The sequence below is a fragment of the Diceros bicornis genome, chromosome 2 (genome assembly GCF_020826845.1).
Source record: "Diceros bicornis minor isolate mBicDic1 chromosome 2, mDicBic1.mat.cur, whole genome shotgun sequence".
Taxonomy (NCBI): domain Eukaryota; kingdom Metazoa; phylum Chordata; class Mammalia; order Perissodactyla; family Rhinocerotidae; genus Diceros; species Diceros bicornis.
The window spans coordinates 82,018,524-82,033,807 of NC_080741.1; the positions used below are offsets into that span (position 1 = coordinate 82,018,524).

General features: G+C 35.5%; 1 long non-coding RNA gene across 1 annotated transcript; it reads right to left on the reverse strand.

The window, feature by feature from the left end:
* Positions 1-530: 530 nt before the first annotated feature.
* Positions 531-8,202, reverse strand: LOC131411225 (uncharacterized). Its single transcript, XR_009221519.1, has 2 exons — positions 7,615-8,202; positions 531-1,473 (listed from the first exon to the last, which is right to left on the reverse strand). It is a non-coding gene; the product is annotated as an uncharacterized LOC131411225 (long non-coding RNA).
* Positions 8,203-15,284: the final 7,082 nt, after the last annotated feature.

Here is a 15,284-nt window from a genome sequence, read left to right on the forward strand (position 1 = left end):
TCTGACTTTCTCCTTCTAATACGTTTCAAAACACGAATTCCTTTGAAAACCAATTTCTTTTTTTTTTGATGCCCTTAAACTCATGCTCACTCTGTCAGGCATGTAGCACAGACCTGTCTTTTCCCTACTACAAAGATATTGGGAAGGTTTAAGCTCATATTTAGGAAATGAGATGAATGTGTCTGATTCAGTATGTTCTGATTATCTACCATAGGCCTGATTTCATACATTCTGTTATGTTTCATTTTCCCTATAAGGATATTCATTCTTTGATTCAGAAAGTGTGGTAACTGTATGCAAAAAGCAAAATATCACAAATGCATGCTAAGTTTTAAGAAAAGCCTCAGATTTCTTCTAGTTTTCACAGTTAGATATACTGACAAATTCTAACAAATAATTTCAATTTTATAGAAGACAGACACCTTCAACATACATCTGCCCCAGGATGAAAACTCAGTCAGGTCCTGTGGTCACATTAAACTGGTGAATTACTTCTCTAGGGCTGCTATAACAAAATATCACATGCTAGGTAGCTTAAACAACAGAAATTTATTTCTCACAGTAATGGAGGCTAGAAGTCCAAAGTGAAGTTTCAGTAGGTTTGCTTTCTTCTGTGGCTTCCCTCCTTGGCTTGCAGATGGTCACCTTCTTGCTGTGTCCTCATATGGCCTTTCCTCTATGCACACCCATGCCCGGTATCTGTCTCTGCATGTCCAAATTTCTTCTTCTCATAAGGACATCAGTCACTTTGGGTTAGGGCCCACCCTAAAGAACTCATTTTAACTTAACCACCTCTTTAAAGAACTTATCTTTAAATACAGTCACATTTTGAGGAACTGGGGGTTCAGACTTTAACATACGAATTTTGAAGGGATACAACTTGTCCCGTAAAACTAGAAACACAGTTTCAATTCTATAATTAGAATACCAAGCCCCAGATATTAATCAAAGTACTAAATTTGATTGAACGTTACATTCTTCTTCCATCTCTCCCATCTCAGGCCTTGTTAGGTGCCTGTATAAAGAAAGAAGAGCACTGAGCTTGGCTCTTTTGGTCTCGCCACCTTGTATTTTTCTCCCTCTTCCAAACTCCTTACTTGCCACTGTTTTAGGTTTCTCTAAGATCAAACAGAGGTAGAGTGGAGAAGAGGTAAAGGGACTGGCCTAGACCTAAGTCCTAAGCCTGTCTGGTTCTGATATTCAGGCTGATTCCGTCATGGACAGTCTTGGGGCCTTTTCAGTGAGTCCAACTGGGCCTCTCTTGTCCAATTCCTTATCCCAGGGGGATGTATCTGTATTCTAAATGAACACTTGCTTAAGTTGGTTCCCAGTCACTTGATATCCCCAGCCTTCTTCTGCTGAGGTCCTTTTTTACCCCTCAGGTGGCCTAATTGGACAGGTCTTCACCTGATACCATTTTGAATCTCTGTAACCCATGGTCCTCCTTGGTGAAACAGGAAACAAATCCTTGCTCTGAGAAACACAAAAAGATCAGGCTTATCTCAACACAGAAGTTCTCTTTTCTCTCTTAGACCCTTTAGATTTCCTCAACAGATGTCAGTTTTAGCTTATTCCTGAGTTCAACTTTAGCTTTCTCAGACATGAAGAGACACCAGTCTTTTTTGTGTGCCAACTGCATGAAAGAAATTTCATAACTGAGTGATCCCATTGAAGCCTACTTCCCTAGACTAGCACTAGAAGGTATCATTCTTCCACTACTTTCTCATAAAGGCTCTGGGAAGGGTACTCACCTATCTTCAAGGGCTCTTTCAAAGGAAATAATTTCACCAATCTCCTTCTCTTCTCTCTGTCCCCCTTTTACATACTTGCTGTGCCTGAAGAGTCCAAGAGTCACAAAACAGATTCTCCTACATTTCTTTTGAAAATGATTCATATAAGAAGCTGAATCTGTCATACATTTGCTTAAATATCTTAATATGTACTAAATTAATGCTTCCATTGAAACTGAATCAAGAAGAGCCCCTATTACACATTCCATGCATATATACACATACATATATGTGGAAATGTTTACACACTTGCTGAAATCAATCTTTATACTTTGTCAGAATATTTAATAGCCAATGGGAACTATATTTATGATTTTCAATACTTGGTTTAATATTTGTACATATGGTTTGCATCTTTGTCTTCTTTTGGTTATAAATTTTCCCGCCCAATAATCTATCTCTCACATTGTGATTGAACTCCTATTATTATATAGGTCATAGACTAAATATGAAAAGCCAACAAGGAATATATAATGTAAAATCAGCCAATAGTTGGGAATTTCTGGAGGCTAGGATGAATCTGAGGTAAATAGAATACTGCATACTTCAAATGTGTTTCTTTCTAATAAGAGCAATTAGGAAAGACACTAATATTAAGCTGAAGATCTAAAGTTATGTATTGCAATCCCAGTATGACTGGTTAACTGTATAAAAATTGCTGAATTTCTTTGAATATTAATTTATCCATAAAGAAAATGAGGGAGATGGATTATATAATCATTACATTCTTTTTTGGGTAATTTTTAAAAATCTTGAATGATTTCATTTCTCATTTAAATGGTACTGAATTATTTGCAGATGACAAAACACTTGAGAGCATATGTATATTTTAGATTTTTTCCCAAAATTTGTGTATATATAGTTAAGAGAATAAATTTTTAGGGGAGCTATTATACAGCTCTGACTCTGAATGAGAATTAATCAAGTGAACTTGATTTCTGTATGGTCTTACTTTAAATTATATAGTCCATTTTTTATGAATATGTTGACATACAGCATAGATCTGTCCTAAGATGACTTTATTCATTTATATGTTTATTTTTAATAAAGTCCCAAGGCATCTAAAACCACGGCTGTGTAGCTATAGTTATTTGTTGATTGTGTGATATGGCAGTTGAAGACCTGACTGAGAAACTGATGATTTGTCCTTCCCTTCTGGTTTACTCAATGACTCAGTAGTAGTTAGTGAGGCATTTATTTTGGCCATCTCTTTCTCTCAGTCTCTCATGATAGAAGGATGAATGGATAGATAGATAGACAGAGAGATACATCACTAGATAGATAAATAAATAGATATCATTTAATGCAAGTTAAATTATTCATCCATGGAAATTTAAGCAGGGCACCAAGTTTGTTCTAACATGTTTGACAGTTAAAATAAAAAATGTTTGACATTTAAAATATGTTTGACAATTTTATTATTAAATTATTTAAATCTTTAAAAAAATATTTACCAAATATTGCCAACCATGAACAAATACTTTAACCAGTAAATTAAAAATTTGGCCTTCAATTCATTTACCTCCCTTCCCTAAAATTATGCAGAAGAATTGCTAAAATAAACTAGCATTCTTTCTTGGTGCATAGATTTTAATTTTTAAGTTTTTCCACTGAGTTATGCTATTGATTCCACAGCTATTAAACTACCTTGAAAAAAAGACACTAACTAAATCTAGTGCTAGATGCTCTGAAATGGAATGATCTTCCCACAACTACTGACTACAGGTAATGGAAAAGAGATCAAGGTCCTTTTTTATGACAGTGCTATCTTGCAATAAAAGATCCAATATTTTAAGCTTTCCTCTGCTTTGTTCAGTAAGTCTTGTATTTTTTCTCACGTTTTCTCTTTGGATGTTGAGTGCTTTTTAGTATACCTTTGTGTATAGATAACCCTGCAATATTCTTATCTTCCTGTGAGAATTCTGTCTATATAATTTATAATGTATTTTCACGCTACATTTCTTTGCTTCTTTTCCTATAGGACTTAATAGCTCTGCATAATGCATTCCCATTTAATTAAATGATAAGTAGGGCTGTAGGCCAAAATCAATCTGAATCTGAATGGGCCCAATTTGTTTCATACTCACAAGAGGATTTTATTCTATAGTATTTTGTTGGTACTTAGAGAATAACACATTTTAAAAGTGGTACAAGTTCCATTCTTTTAACTTAATAGAAAACTTTACAAAAATGTCTGTACCTGAGGGCCTCTTTAATTAAGATGATGTCATCAAAACCAAAAAGAAAAAAAGTCACTTCTCTTTTTAAATAAATTATATTGTTATAATATATTTCTGTCATTAGCTGGGAAATAAACATTTTATATCTACGGAGGCCAATGTCTTCACAGAAATGATAGAGATATGTTGTCAAGGGTGTATTTATGTGACATATGTATTTTTTTAGGATTTGATTTATATATTGTTGAAATATACAGTTTCTTACGTGATGTAATTTGAAGATAGTAATACTGGTTTCTATAGTAGGGTAATAAATAGTGTTTCTGGAATCAGAATGTCTCCAGTCAAATCTTGGTTTTTCCATTTGTTCCAAAACTATGCTTTTTCTTCACTTTCTTTTCTAAAAATAGCTCACTAAATAATCCAGATTCCTGCATCTATTCCTTCCTCTCCTTTCCCTTAAAACCTCTGTTCTATATTCTGTTTTCTCAGAGCCTATTTTGGTTTTTATTAATCCATAAAATACTACTGCTAAGGTATTATAATGATTCTAATAGTTTATTTCCATTTCTAGATAAAATTAATGTTATCCATGTTTTAGGTTAAGTAACTGGCAAAAACATACTTATTAAAAATACTGCAGAACAAACACTAACAAGGAAAGTGTTTGCTAAATATCATAGGTTACTCTGATTTTTATAGGGTGTGAAATAAAGGATCAATCTTTTGAAGAACACATATATTAAGAAAAAATAAGTAAATAAAGTAAGGAAAAATCAGTAACTTCAATGCAAGTTAATTTCTATATTAAGTTATTAAATATAAGCGCAGGTTCTGAATTCCCACTCTCTCTCACACTTACCATGATTTATAACCTCATGTAATTATTTAAACATTTTTCACAAACTGGAAATCCCTATAAACATTGAGGTCAACTGTGGTAGATGTCAGATGAACAATGAGATGTTCTCTAGTAAATCTAGTTGACAGGAAAATCCATATCTCTTTACAATAAATGTTAGGAAACACGAGAAAGAAGATGTGTAATGTATGATAAAAGGTATAACCTAGTCAAATTAAATCTTTTTTCAGATCTTTAACCCAACCTGATTAATGAGCTAATTGAATCTTGCTTTAACTCCCTAAATTCTGACCTCCAGCTTTCTCATCAACACAGCAAAGTTAAATTCAATATGATACTTGAGCAAACACAGACATTTAGGTCCAAGTGATTATTTCAAAATTTCTTTTTTTTTTTTTTGTGAGGAAGATTAGCCCTGAGCTAACATCCGATGCCAATCCTCCTCTTTTTGCTGAGGAAGATTGGCCCTGGGCTAACATCCATGCCCATCTTCCTCTACTTTATATGGGACGCCGCCACAGCATGGCTTGACACGTAGTGCATCGCTGCGTGCCCAGGATCTGAACCTGCGAATCCTGGGCAGCCGAGGCAGAGCGCGCACAGGTAACTGGTATACCACTGGGCCAGCCCCCTTCAAAATTTCTTTTTAACTAAAGCTGATGGCCTCATTAAAGAAGGCTCATGCTTCTGATTCGAAGTTTTCCCTTCTCTGAGAGGAAGCATTCATTTTTTCTGTTTTCACAAAGACAGTTTTTAAAACTATAGTTTAACACAAGTGAAAAAACATAATACATAGATCAGAAGAAAATATAAAAGAATTTAAATATAATTTGTGAGTAATGAAGTTTTTTATGATTCATGGTTATGAATGCAGACTCTGGAAAAAGAAGGCCTAGGTTCAAATCCTGTTTTCATCTTTTAGCTGCTCTAGGACCCTCATAAACTTAGTCTCTTCAACTGTAAAACAGAGATGTTAATACAACTTGTCTCAAAGCGTTGTATTAAACAAAATTGTATACAAGAAAATTAATACATTGACTCAGATACTAAGAACTAAAACAAGTCAGCTCTTATTATTATAAATTTCTACCCAACAGGTTATACTTCTCTGGGCCACTTAAGATACTTTTGTCTCACAGTTATTTGTAGGTCCTTCTCTTATTAATGAAGTTCCTTAAGAGACACATTCAGTTCACTCCCACAGTCCCACTCTGACCTGCCCATAGCAGTCATTCATCCATCCGTTCATTCATCTATTCAACAAATACTTATTGAAGATGTTCTATGTAATTTACTAGGGGACAGGATGGTAAAGGAGAGGTGCAAAGTCCTTGCCTTCACAGCTATTACAATGTAGTTGAGAATACAGTCAAGTAAAATTAAACATATTATACATTAAACAAATAGACCAAAAAAAAACGGGGTGGGGGAATTGTACATATGAATGTGTGCCGTAAGTGAAAAAATGGAGTTGGAATAGAATATAAGATAGGGGATGTAGGACCTAGGTTAGGTAGATACCCAGGGAACATATCTCCCTGGTGAAGTGATGTAAAAGATGAGAAGCCCCTTACTATGAGAAGAGTGGAGTAGGGGCAGTGCCAGAGCAGTGGGATCAAGGAGAACAGGCCAGTCAGAAGAAAAAGCTTAACATGATCCAAGAATCTGAAAAATACTCACGTGGCTGAAACAGCAGAATTAAGTGAGAGTCGCCTGAAGTACTGTTGTAGAATCATGCCCTCAGAAAATGATAAGGGATACATAAAAAAATTTTAAGCAGGAGAGAGGGGTAATGTGATTTAATCTTTGAGGTTTTTTTTCATATCTTTGTGGAAAATGTACTGTTGAGGGGCAAGAATGAAAGTGGGAAAAAGAGTTGTATTGCGCTGTCCTGGCGAGAGAAAATGACTGCCTGAATTACGATGAGGAGGTAACAATGAAGGGAAGGCAGATTTGATACAAATTTGAGTTGAAATTGATGGGATTTACTGATTAATTGGATGTTAATATGAGGAAAAAGAAGCTATGAGTGATTTCTAAAATTTTCTTTTTAAAATACAAAAGACTCTAAGGAGAAAATGCCTTACAGTGGAAAGAAAGCAAGACCACTCTTTGAGGCCTGTTATATTCGAGTTTTAAAGTATATTTGTGTCATCACAGAAATGATCATATAGGTATGTTAAGAAGGAAGATGGATATCTGTGTCTGCAGTTCACGAAGAGTTCTAAACTGGAGTTTCATTTGGGATTCAGCCCATAAAGAGAACATTTAAATCCATGGGATTTGATGAGCTCCCTCAGAAGACACAAAAGTGCAAAGTTGGAGAAAAGACAATCGAGGATTAAGCCCTGAGAAACTCACTATTTAAATTTTACGTAGAGGAGCAGGAACCAACAAGAGATTGAAAAGAATCTACCAAGTACTGGTAAAGTAGATGAAAAACTAGAAAAGAGTGGTTTTGTAGAAGCCCAGAAAACAGAATATTTCAAGGAGAAGGGAGTAGTCAATGTATGACATGCTCTGAAAGCTTTTCTGTTCTCCTTTACCTTAAAGTCTTAGAAGAATTTTTAAACTATTTATTATATCCAATTCCTCTCTTCTCATTTTCTCTTGGACCACTTCCAGTCAGTGTCTACTCCTGTGATGAAGGTAGGTCACCAATTCTCAATTTTTGTTGTTATTTAACCTATTAACAGAATTTGACACAGTTGATTTTCCCCTCCTCATTGAAACACATTCTGCATTTGGCCTCTGGAATGCTACTCTCCTGTTTTTCCCCTACCTTACTGGTGACTCCTCCTCAGTCTCTTTTGCTGGGTTCTCCTCAGATTTCTGATTTGTATTCAGGCTTTTGCCCAAAGTTCTTGGTCGTCTCATGCAGACCTGTGGCTTTAAATACTCTGTGGTGATGATTCCCAAAGTTGTATCTCCAGCTCAGTTCTTCTGCCCTGAACTCCAGCTTTGCATGTGCAAGGCCTATACAACACCCCCACTCCTGGATTTCTAATATGCTTCTCAAACTTAACATCTCCATAATTGAACTGATATTTTCTTGCAAAGTTTTCTCCTCCGGTCTTTCTCATATCAGTGAATGATGGTTCTTCTTTTCCATTTATTCACGACACATCTTTGAACTTATCCTTGACTCCTCATTTCTTCTGACATTTTTTATCAGCAAGTCATGATCATCTCTACCTTCAAAATATCCATAATGTAACTACTCATTTCCACCTCCATTGCAACCATCCAGTTTCCAGCCACCATCTCCTCTTGCCTCAATCATTATAACTTCTTCCTAATAGGTCTCCCTGCTTTTCTCCTTGGCCTTCCATAGTCTGTTAGAAATAAAGCAGGTAAAATAATATTTTTAAAATCTAAGTCAGATAGTCTCATTCCTAAGCTCAGAAACCTGCAATGGTTCTGTCTCAATCAGAGTAAAACTTGTCTAATTATATGATTTAGCCTTTTTACCTTGCTGACCTCACTCCTTCCTTCTCCACTCCTTTTCTTGCCACAGCAGTATCCTTGCTGGTTCTCAAAGTCTCTTGTCCTAGGGCCTTTGCATTCACTGTTCTCTCTATCTGGGAAGTTCTTCCCTCAGATATTTGCATGGCTGAATCTCTGATATATTTCATATCTTTGATTAAATCTCACTTTCTCAGTGGGGTCTTCCCTACTATCCTATTTAAAATTGCATCTCTCTCCTGGCATTGAACCCCTCCAAACTGCATTATTTTTTTTCACAGTGCTATTCATCATCCAAATATAAACTTCCTAAAGACAGGGATATTGGACTATTTTCTACACAGCTATATGCTGAATCACTGAAAGAATTCTTGGCATATGGTTGGTGCACAGTAAATATTTGTCAAATGAGTAAGTTGAAGACATAGAATAGGATTAGGTAACATAGAGGTCATTTCAGTGGTAAAATTTGGGGAGAACCCTAAACGTACTTGTTTGAGGTGTAAATATGAAGTGGGGAAGTAGAAATAGGCTGTGTACAATGTTTTCAAGAGCTTCAGCTGAGAAGGAAGAGAGAAATGTGAAGGTGGTTAGAAGTGAAATGTAGGGTCGGGATATGCTTTTACTTTATTTTTTGTATTTTAACCTTGAAGATTGAGAGTATATATCTGTAGTGATGTAAAGGACCATTTAGAATAAGAGAAATTAATGATGCAGTAGAACAAAGAATGTAGCCAGAGGACCAAAGTTGTAGAGGTGTCACAGGATGTGATTCAGAGCACAAATGGGGAGATGTTTTTTGTTTGTTTGTTTGTTTGCCTGTCTTTAGTGAAAGGAAATATATTTCTTCCAGGATGATGAAAAAGAAAAAGGGGATAAATGTTTACTGAAAAAAATATCATTAAAAATGCTTCTTTATTTAAATTATTCTCAAGGAATGATAGCTAAACTGAAGGCTGTTTTTCAATTTGGAAAGAGTCACATTTCAGCACTATAAAAAATTAAATGATTTACTTTATAAAATTATTTAGTAGAATGGGAGAAAAGATAAACACACGGTCTGATGTTTACCAACATGGGTATGGCCCAAAATAAAGGCAGTAGGTGAGAAAATTAGGAAAGGGACAAATAGAGACAAAACTTGAATCTCAGTCTTTTTATTCCAAATCTCATGCTTTTTCTGATATAATTCACTATACATTTTGCTTAAGCTTTTTTTGTGTGAATATTATGTTTAGCTAAGTATTTCTATACAATTTTTCAAGAAATGACATTATGGGGCTGGGCCAGTGGGGTAGTGGTTAAGTTCATGTGCTCCGCTTCGGCAGCCCGGGGTTTGCAGGTTCAGATCCCAGGTGCAGACATACACACCGCTCATCAAGCTGTGCTGTGGTGGCATCCCACATACAAAATAGAGGAAGATTGGCACAGATGTTAGCTCAGGGACAATCTTCCTCACCAAAAAAAAAAAAAAAAAAAGAAAAAAAAAAGACATTATAAAAGAAGTTTTTAAAAAGTCCATCCATACAGGATTTGGGAAATATACTTTAACTCCGATATTGTTAGTTTTGTCATTTTGCAACAACCAAAATGGTAGGAGAGATTCAGTATAGGGATAAAACAATGAAACTTGTCAAACATCTTCAGTCAATTAGTATTTTAGCCTCTGATAATGTCAACTGATATAAAATTAAAGAAAAATGCAGATATAATATCCCTTTGATCATCAAATTACCATCTTTATTTATATTTTGGAGTTCTGATATAATTATTCTGCAGGATGTAAACTTCCTAGCAAATAATTACCTGCCACCTCATTGTTAGCTATTATTCATACAACAAAAATTCATACATCTATATTTCCTAGAGGCAGTTGCATGGGGAAAACAGGTATTTATCAAGTAGTCATAAGTTATTAATGCACATTACAACTTTGATTGAGTGAAATGACTACTCTAAAATATGGGTGAAACAGATGCTCAACAATAAATAATTTAGAAATTGAGTTTTTAGTTAATAAAAATGTTTTAACTATGTAACAAGTGTGTTGAAGAGCTGGAATCTAACTTAGAGAAGAATAGAAGAATTTTGTTCTTTCTCATCACTACCTTTGAATAAGCTCTATCAACTTTTTCTTTTCACTATTACCACTGAATATTGATTTTGCTCCAGGCACTGTGTCAAACATTTTATTTTCTATATTTCATTTCATCCTCACAACATATGATGTCGTGGTTTTCTTTTCTCCATTTTACAAATTAGGAATTACAAGATTCATAGTTACTAATCAATTTCCTGAAGATTTCCCAACTGATAAGGGATGGAGTAGGGATTTGTAGCCAAATCTGTCTGACATCACAGCATGTGCTCTTACCCAGTACACTACACCTGTAGAAGACACACAAAGTGCTGTGAGACTTCCATCAGAAACCACTACTATTATATATTATTATCACTTTCTTGATTGGCTTCTTTCAGAATCCAGAAATAGTTACATTGAATCTTATAATTTAGCAGAATAAATTTACCTTTGTGAATTAGAGTCCATCTCTAGCCCAAAGTATATCTACATTTTTTTGTGTGTGTGAGGAAGATTAGCCCTGAGCTAACATCCGATGCCAATTCTCCTCTTTTGGCTGAGGAAGATTGGCCCTGGGCTAACATCCGTGCCCATATTCCTCCACTTTATATGGGACGCCTCCACAGCATGGCTTGACAAGTGGTGCGTCGGGTGCTTGCTCAGGATCCGAACCTGCGAATCCCAGGCCACCAAAGCAGAGCACATGCACTTAAGCGCTACACCACCAGGCCAGCCCCATCTACTTTTTTTTTTAAGGCTGCTAAGATATAGGATATGTGTACACACACAAATTCTTCTGTGGTTGTCTACCCTCTATCTAAAACTACTGGATATTTTCCTCCCATCTACTTGAAACAGCTTTTTTCCTCAAAACCCTGGTTAAAATATCTGAGTGACAGCCATGCTGAAAAACTACTTAATTAATTAATTATTCTCAGTGAGTGCCCATTAATTGAATTGCTATCCTTACATGCTTCCTACTAAATTTGAGGTCAGGTTTGGTATTTTCCTGCCTGTGCCTACATATATCTCTCCTAGAACTACTAAATCATTGTCCACTTTCAAAATCCCCTTTCTCATCATAGGGTTAATATTAAATTAGATCCTGAACCTTTTAAGATGCAAGGACAGCCTAAACTGCCCTGTCCCTCAAAGAAGACAAAATATTATTTTTAATTATTCTAATTGAGAATAGTAAGGACAGCTGCAAATATACCCATTTAATCAGATATAACAAAATTCACAGAACAACTAAAATTGCATTATACAGGTCAAATCATCTGAACAGAATTTCTACCATGGAAATGTTAAGGATGTGGAAATGACAGACAAGGATTCTCGCTTTCATTTGACTATTTCTGCTTCCATCCTCATGATTTCATAAAATGTTTTATGAATTAAAACTAAGTCACAGTTATATTGGTTGCTTTCATTGTTTATTTAAGTCTCCTTAATTATTTAGAATTTAAATACTTGAACTCCTCAATTACTTAAAATTTCCTAATGTAAATTTTAATTAAATATTCATCACACCTCCAAGTGAGACTCAGAGAGAAATAGAAATCAGAGATAAAAGTGGAAAGATGTGACAGGTTAAAATCCTTTAAACAAACTCTCATACTAGAATTGTGGTTTCTGGGTGGCCAAAGAGTAACAAATGACTATTTCAAAATGCTTAATATCTTTCATGCTACCCTTTATAGGTTTCTCCTAATTTCTCTCACATTATCTGCACCAAAACTGAGCTAGCTGTCATTTTCTATGGTGTTTCATACCTCTTCATCCTTGCACGAGCTTTTCTTTCAACCTTAGTTGCCTCCTCCCACAATTGCTTACATCTCTCAAATGCTATCTTGTCTATATTTTTCCTTATATAGCAGTTCAGATATGATCTTTCTGTTTTCCCATTCTTCCCTTGATTTGTAGCTGATTTGTACAAATCTTATAACTCCTTTAAGGTAAAATATATGCCTTATTAACCTTTATAGTCCTCTTCAGACTGAGAATAAAGCCTTGGAAATTATAAATTTAGATAGCTATCTTTTATAGAATGAGTGCCTGTACAAAAAAAAAAAACTTATTTATCAATTTTCTTTGTAGAATATTTTATACCAGCTATATTTTATTTCCAGACTCTTACAGATGTATTTTTTTCCAAATATAAGAATAAAAGACATTCTTACCACTTGTGACATCTAATTCTATTATTTTTAATTGGCAAAGCTACGCTTCTTCCCTATTTTGGAAGGAATAACCTGATTCTAATTTCTAAATAAATATGGCTCATATGCATAGGTGTATTGGTTCTACACTTATCTGCAGTATAATGTGAAGAAGGGATGAATATGAAGATGTAGGGCGTCAATGTAGTATTACAAAACAAAGAATATTTATTGGACTTGGAGTCAAACCCATGAAATTCTTAGCCCTTGGAATCTCAATTTTATCAGGGATAAAACAGAAATAATAATTTCTCATATATCATATTATTGTGATAATTATATCCTGTGGTATTTCTGAAAGCACCCATTACTTACCACTTTAGACATACCAGGGACTCACATAGCTAATTTAGCTAATTTCCTGTATGATTATTTTTCATGAAAAACATCGACAAAATAGCACTGTATATCTTTTCTTTATTGTATTTATTTATTCTCTTCATTGGAGTAATAATAATGAGTTACATGCTGTGGTCTTTTCCAGTTTTCAGTTGCCTTTTGCATCCAATTATTTTTTACAACAATTCTTTTCCTGCTAGTCGCTGGAAGTATACATGTTCGTTGAGTTGGACATATCTAATGAAAATATGGGACATTACTTCACATATGCAAACTGTTTACTTTTAAGATATCCTTGATAGGTATAACCAGCACAATCACACATTTGTACTTGAGATTTGGAAGAAATTAAGTAAATATAATCTAAATTAAAATTCATGTTAGTTTTAATTATCCCATGACCATCGATTTGCCTGTTGTGTCAATGCATTGTCCCCAATCATCAAGAAATATTGTCTCTATCCTTTATAACTGCACTAGCCTTCTCTTTTGTCTGTCCTCTGATTCTATTGCTTCCCTATAATCTATTCTCTACACAAAAGTTGGAAAATTTTTAAAAATACAAACCAAGCCAAACTCAAAACCTCACCATGGCTTCCCAGCACATTTATTTTAAAAAATTATCAATACAGCTGGCTACAGTAATATGCCGCATAAGGATGTTTTGGTCAGTGATGCACCACATATACAACAGTGGTCCCATAAGATTAGTACCATGTAGCCTAGGTGTGTAGTAGGCTATACCATCTAGGTTTGTGTAAGTACTGTAGGGAAGGAAGAAATTTTCCTCTACCCTTCTAGGTTCTTCTGGCTGGTCTAAGAATTAAATTGACATGAGACAGATTACCACAAGAAAAACAAACAAAAGTTTAATAACATGTATACATTGGAGAAACCCAAGAAAACTGAGTAACTTGCCAAAATGGCCAAAGCTCTCACCTTAAATATCATCCTCTGCTAGAGACAAAAGAAGATGTTGGGGGTGGGGAGAGTCAGGGTCTTCAAAGGGAAGGAAGGCAATTCACAGATAAGTGAAAAGGAGGAAACGTTTGGAAAACAAGTGTTTGGCCACACAGAAACAGAAGAACACAGAGCGGAGCCCAACAAACTGGCTTTTATAGGTTCCTTCCTGTCTACCACCTAGTTCGTGTTATGCTGAGGTGCTAGCCCACTTCCTGAGACAGGTTTAATCTGAATTCTTTAGACAGTTAAGGAGGAGGTAACAAGAAAAACACTCTGAGTCTTTTGTTTCTTAAAAATAATCAGCCTAAAATAATCATCACATTAAAGAGACACATTTTGGGGTGGCAGATTTTGTTACCCTTCAGTACACTCTGTGATGTTCACACAACAGAATTGCCTAAGGACACATTTCTCAGACCGTATACCCATTGTTAAGTGATGCATGACTATATTAGGCGCTACATGATTAACCCTCACCTGTATCACCAGACTCATCCCTACCCTTCTCCTCCCTGCCTATGTCTTAGCAACATTGCCTTTCTTTCTGGAATTCTTTCCCCCCAGTCTTCATATAGATGCCTCCTTCTTGTCTTTTAGGTCATAATATAAATGCCCTCTTCTCAAAGAGTCCTTCATTGACCAGGTACCAGGCATTCTCTATTATGCTACTTTTTAAATTGTCTTCAACTCACTATTGGATATTTCCTTTCTTTGTTAATTTGCTGGTTTATCTCTTCCCCTTTAAAAATGTAAGTGCCTTGAAAGAAGATTGGTTATGCTTTTTACCTTCATATTCTCAGCAGAACAGTGCCCAGCACATGGTGGGCGTTCAATAAATATTTGTTAAATGAGTCAACAAAGAAATGCATGTTTCTTGGGGCCGGCCCCATGGCGCAGTAGTTAAGCGCACGTGTTCTGCTGCTGGCAGCCCGGGTTCGGATCCTGGTGCACACTGATGCACTGCTTGTCAGGCCACGATGTGGTGGTGTCCCACATAAAGTGGAGGAAGATGGGCATGGATGTTAGCCCAGGGCCAGTCTTCCTCAGCAAAAAGAGGAGGATTGGCACGGATGTTAGCTCAGAGCTGATGTTCCTCACAAAAAAAAAAGAAAACAATTCATGCACGCTTCTTGTTAGATGCATTAGCCTATTTTCTTAATTCAAGAATTAATACATCTCATGTCATTCTGTAGAATGTCATAATCTCATTTTCTTTTTTGTCCCATTTTAGCCTTGGCATCCTTCTTGTTCCTTGAAACTTTAGAGATGAACATTTTCTGAATATCTTGGGTACACTTTCTCAGCGTGTGTGATGGGCTTTAAGGATCACGGAAGAGCACTATTCACAGTCACATTTGTGCCTGTTTCACTGGTGTTTCCCTG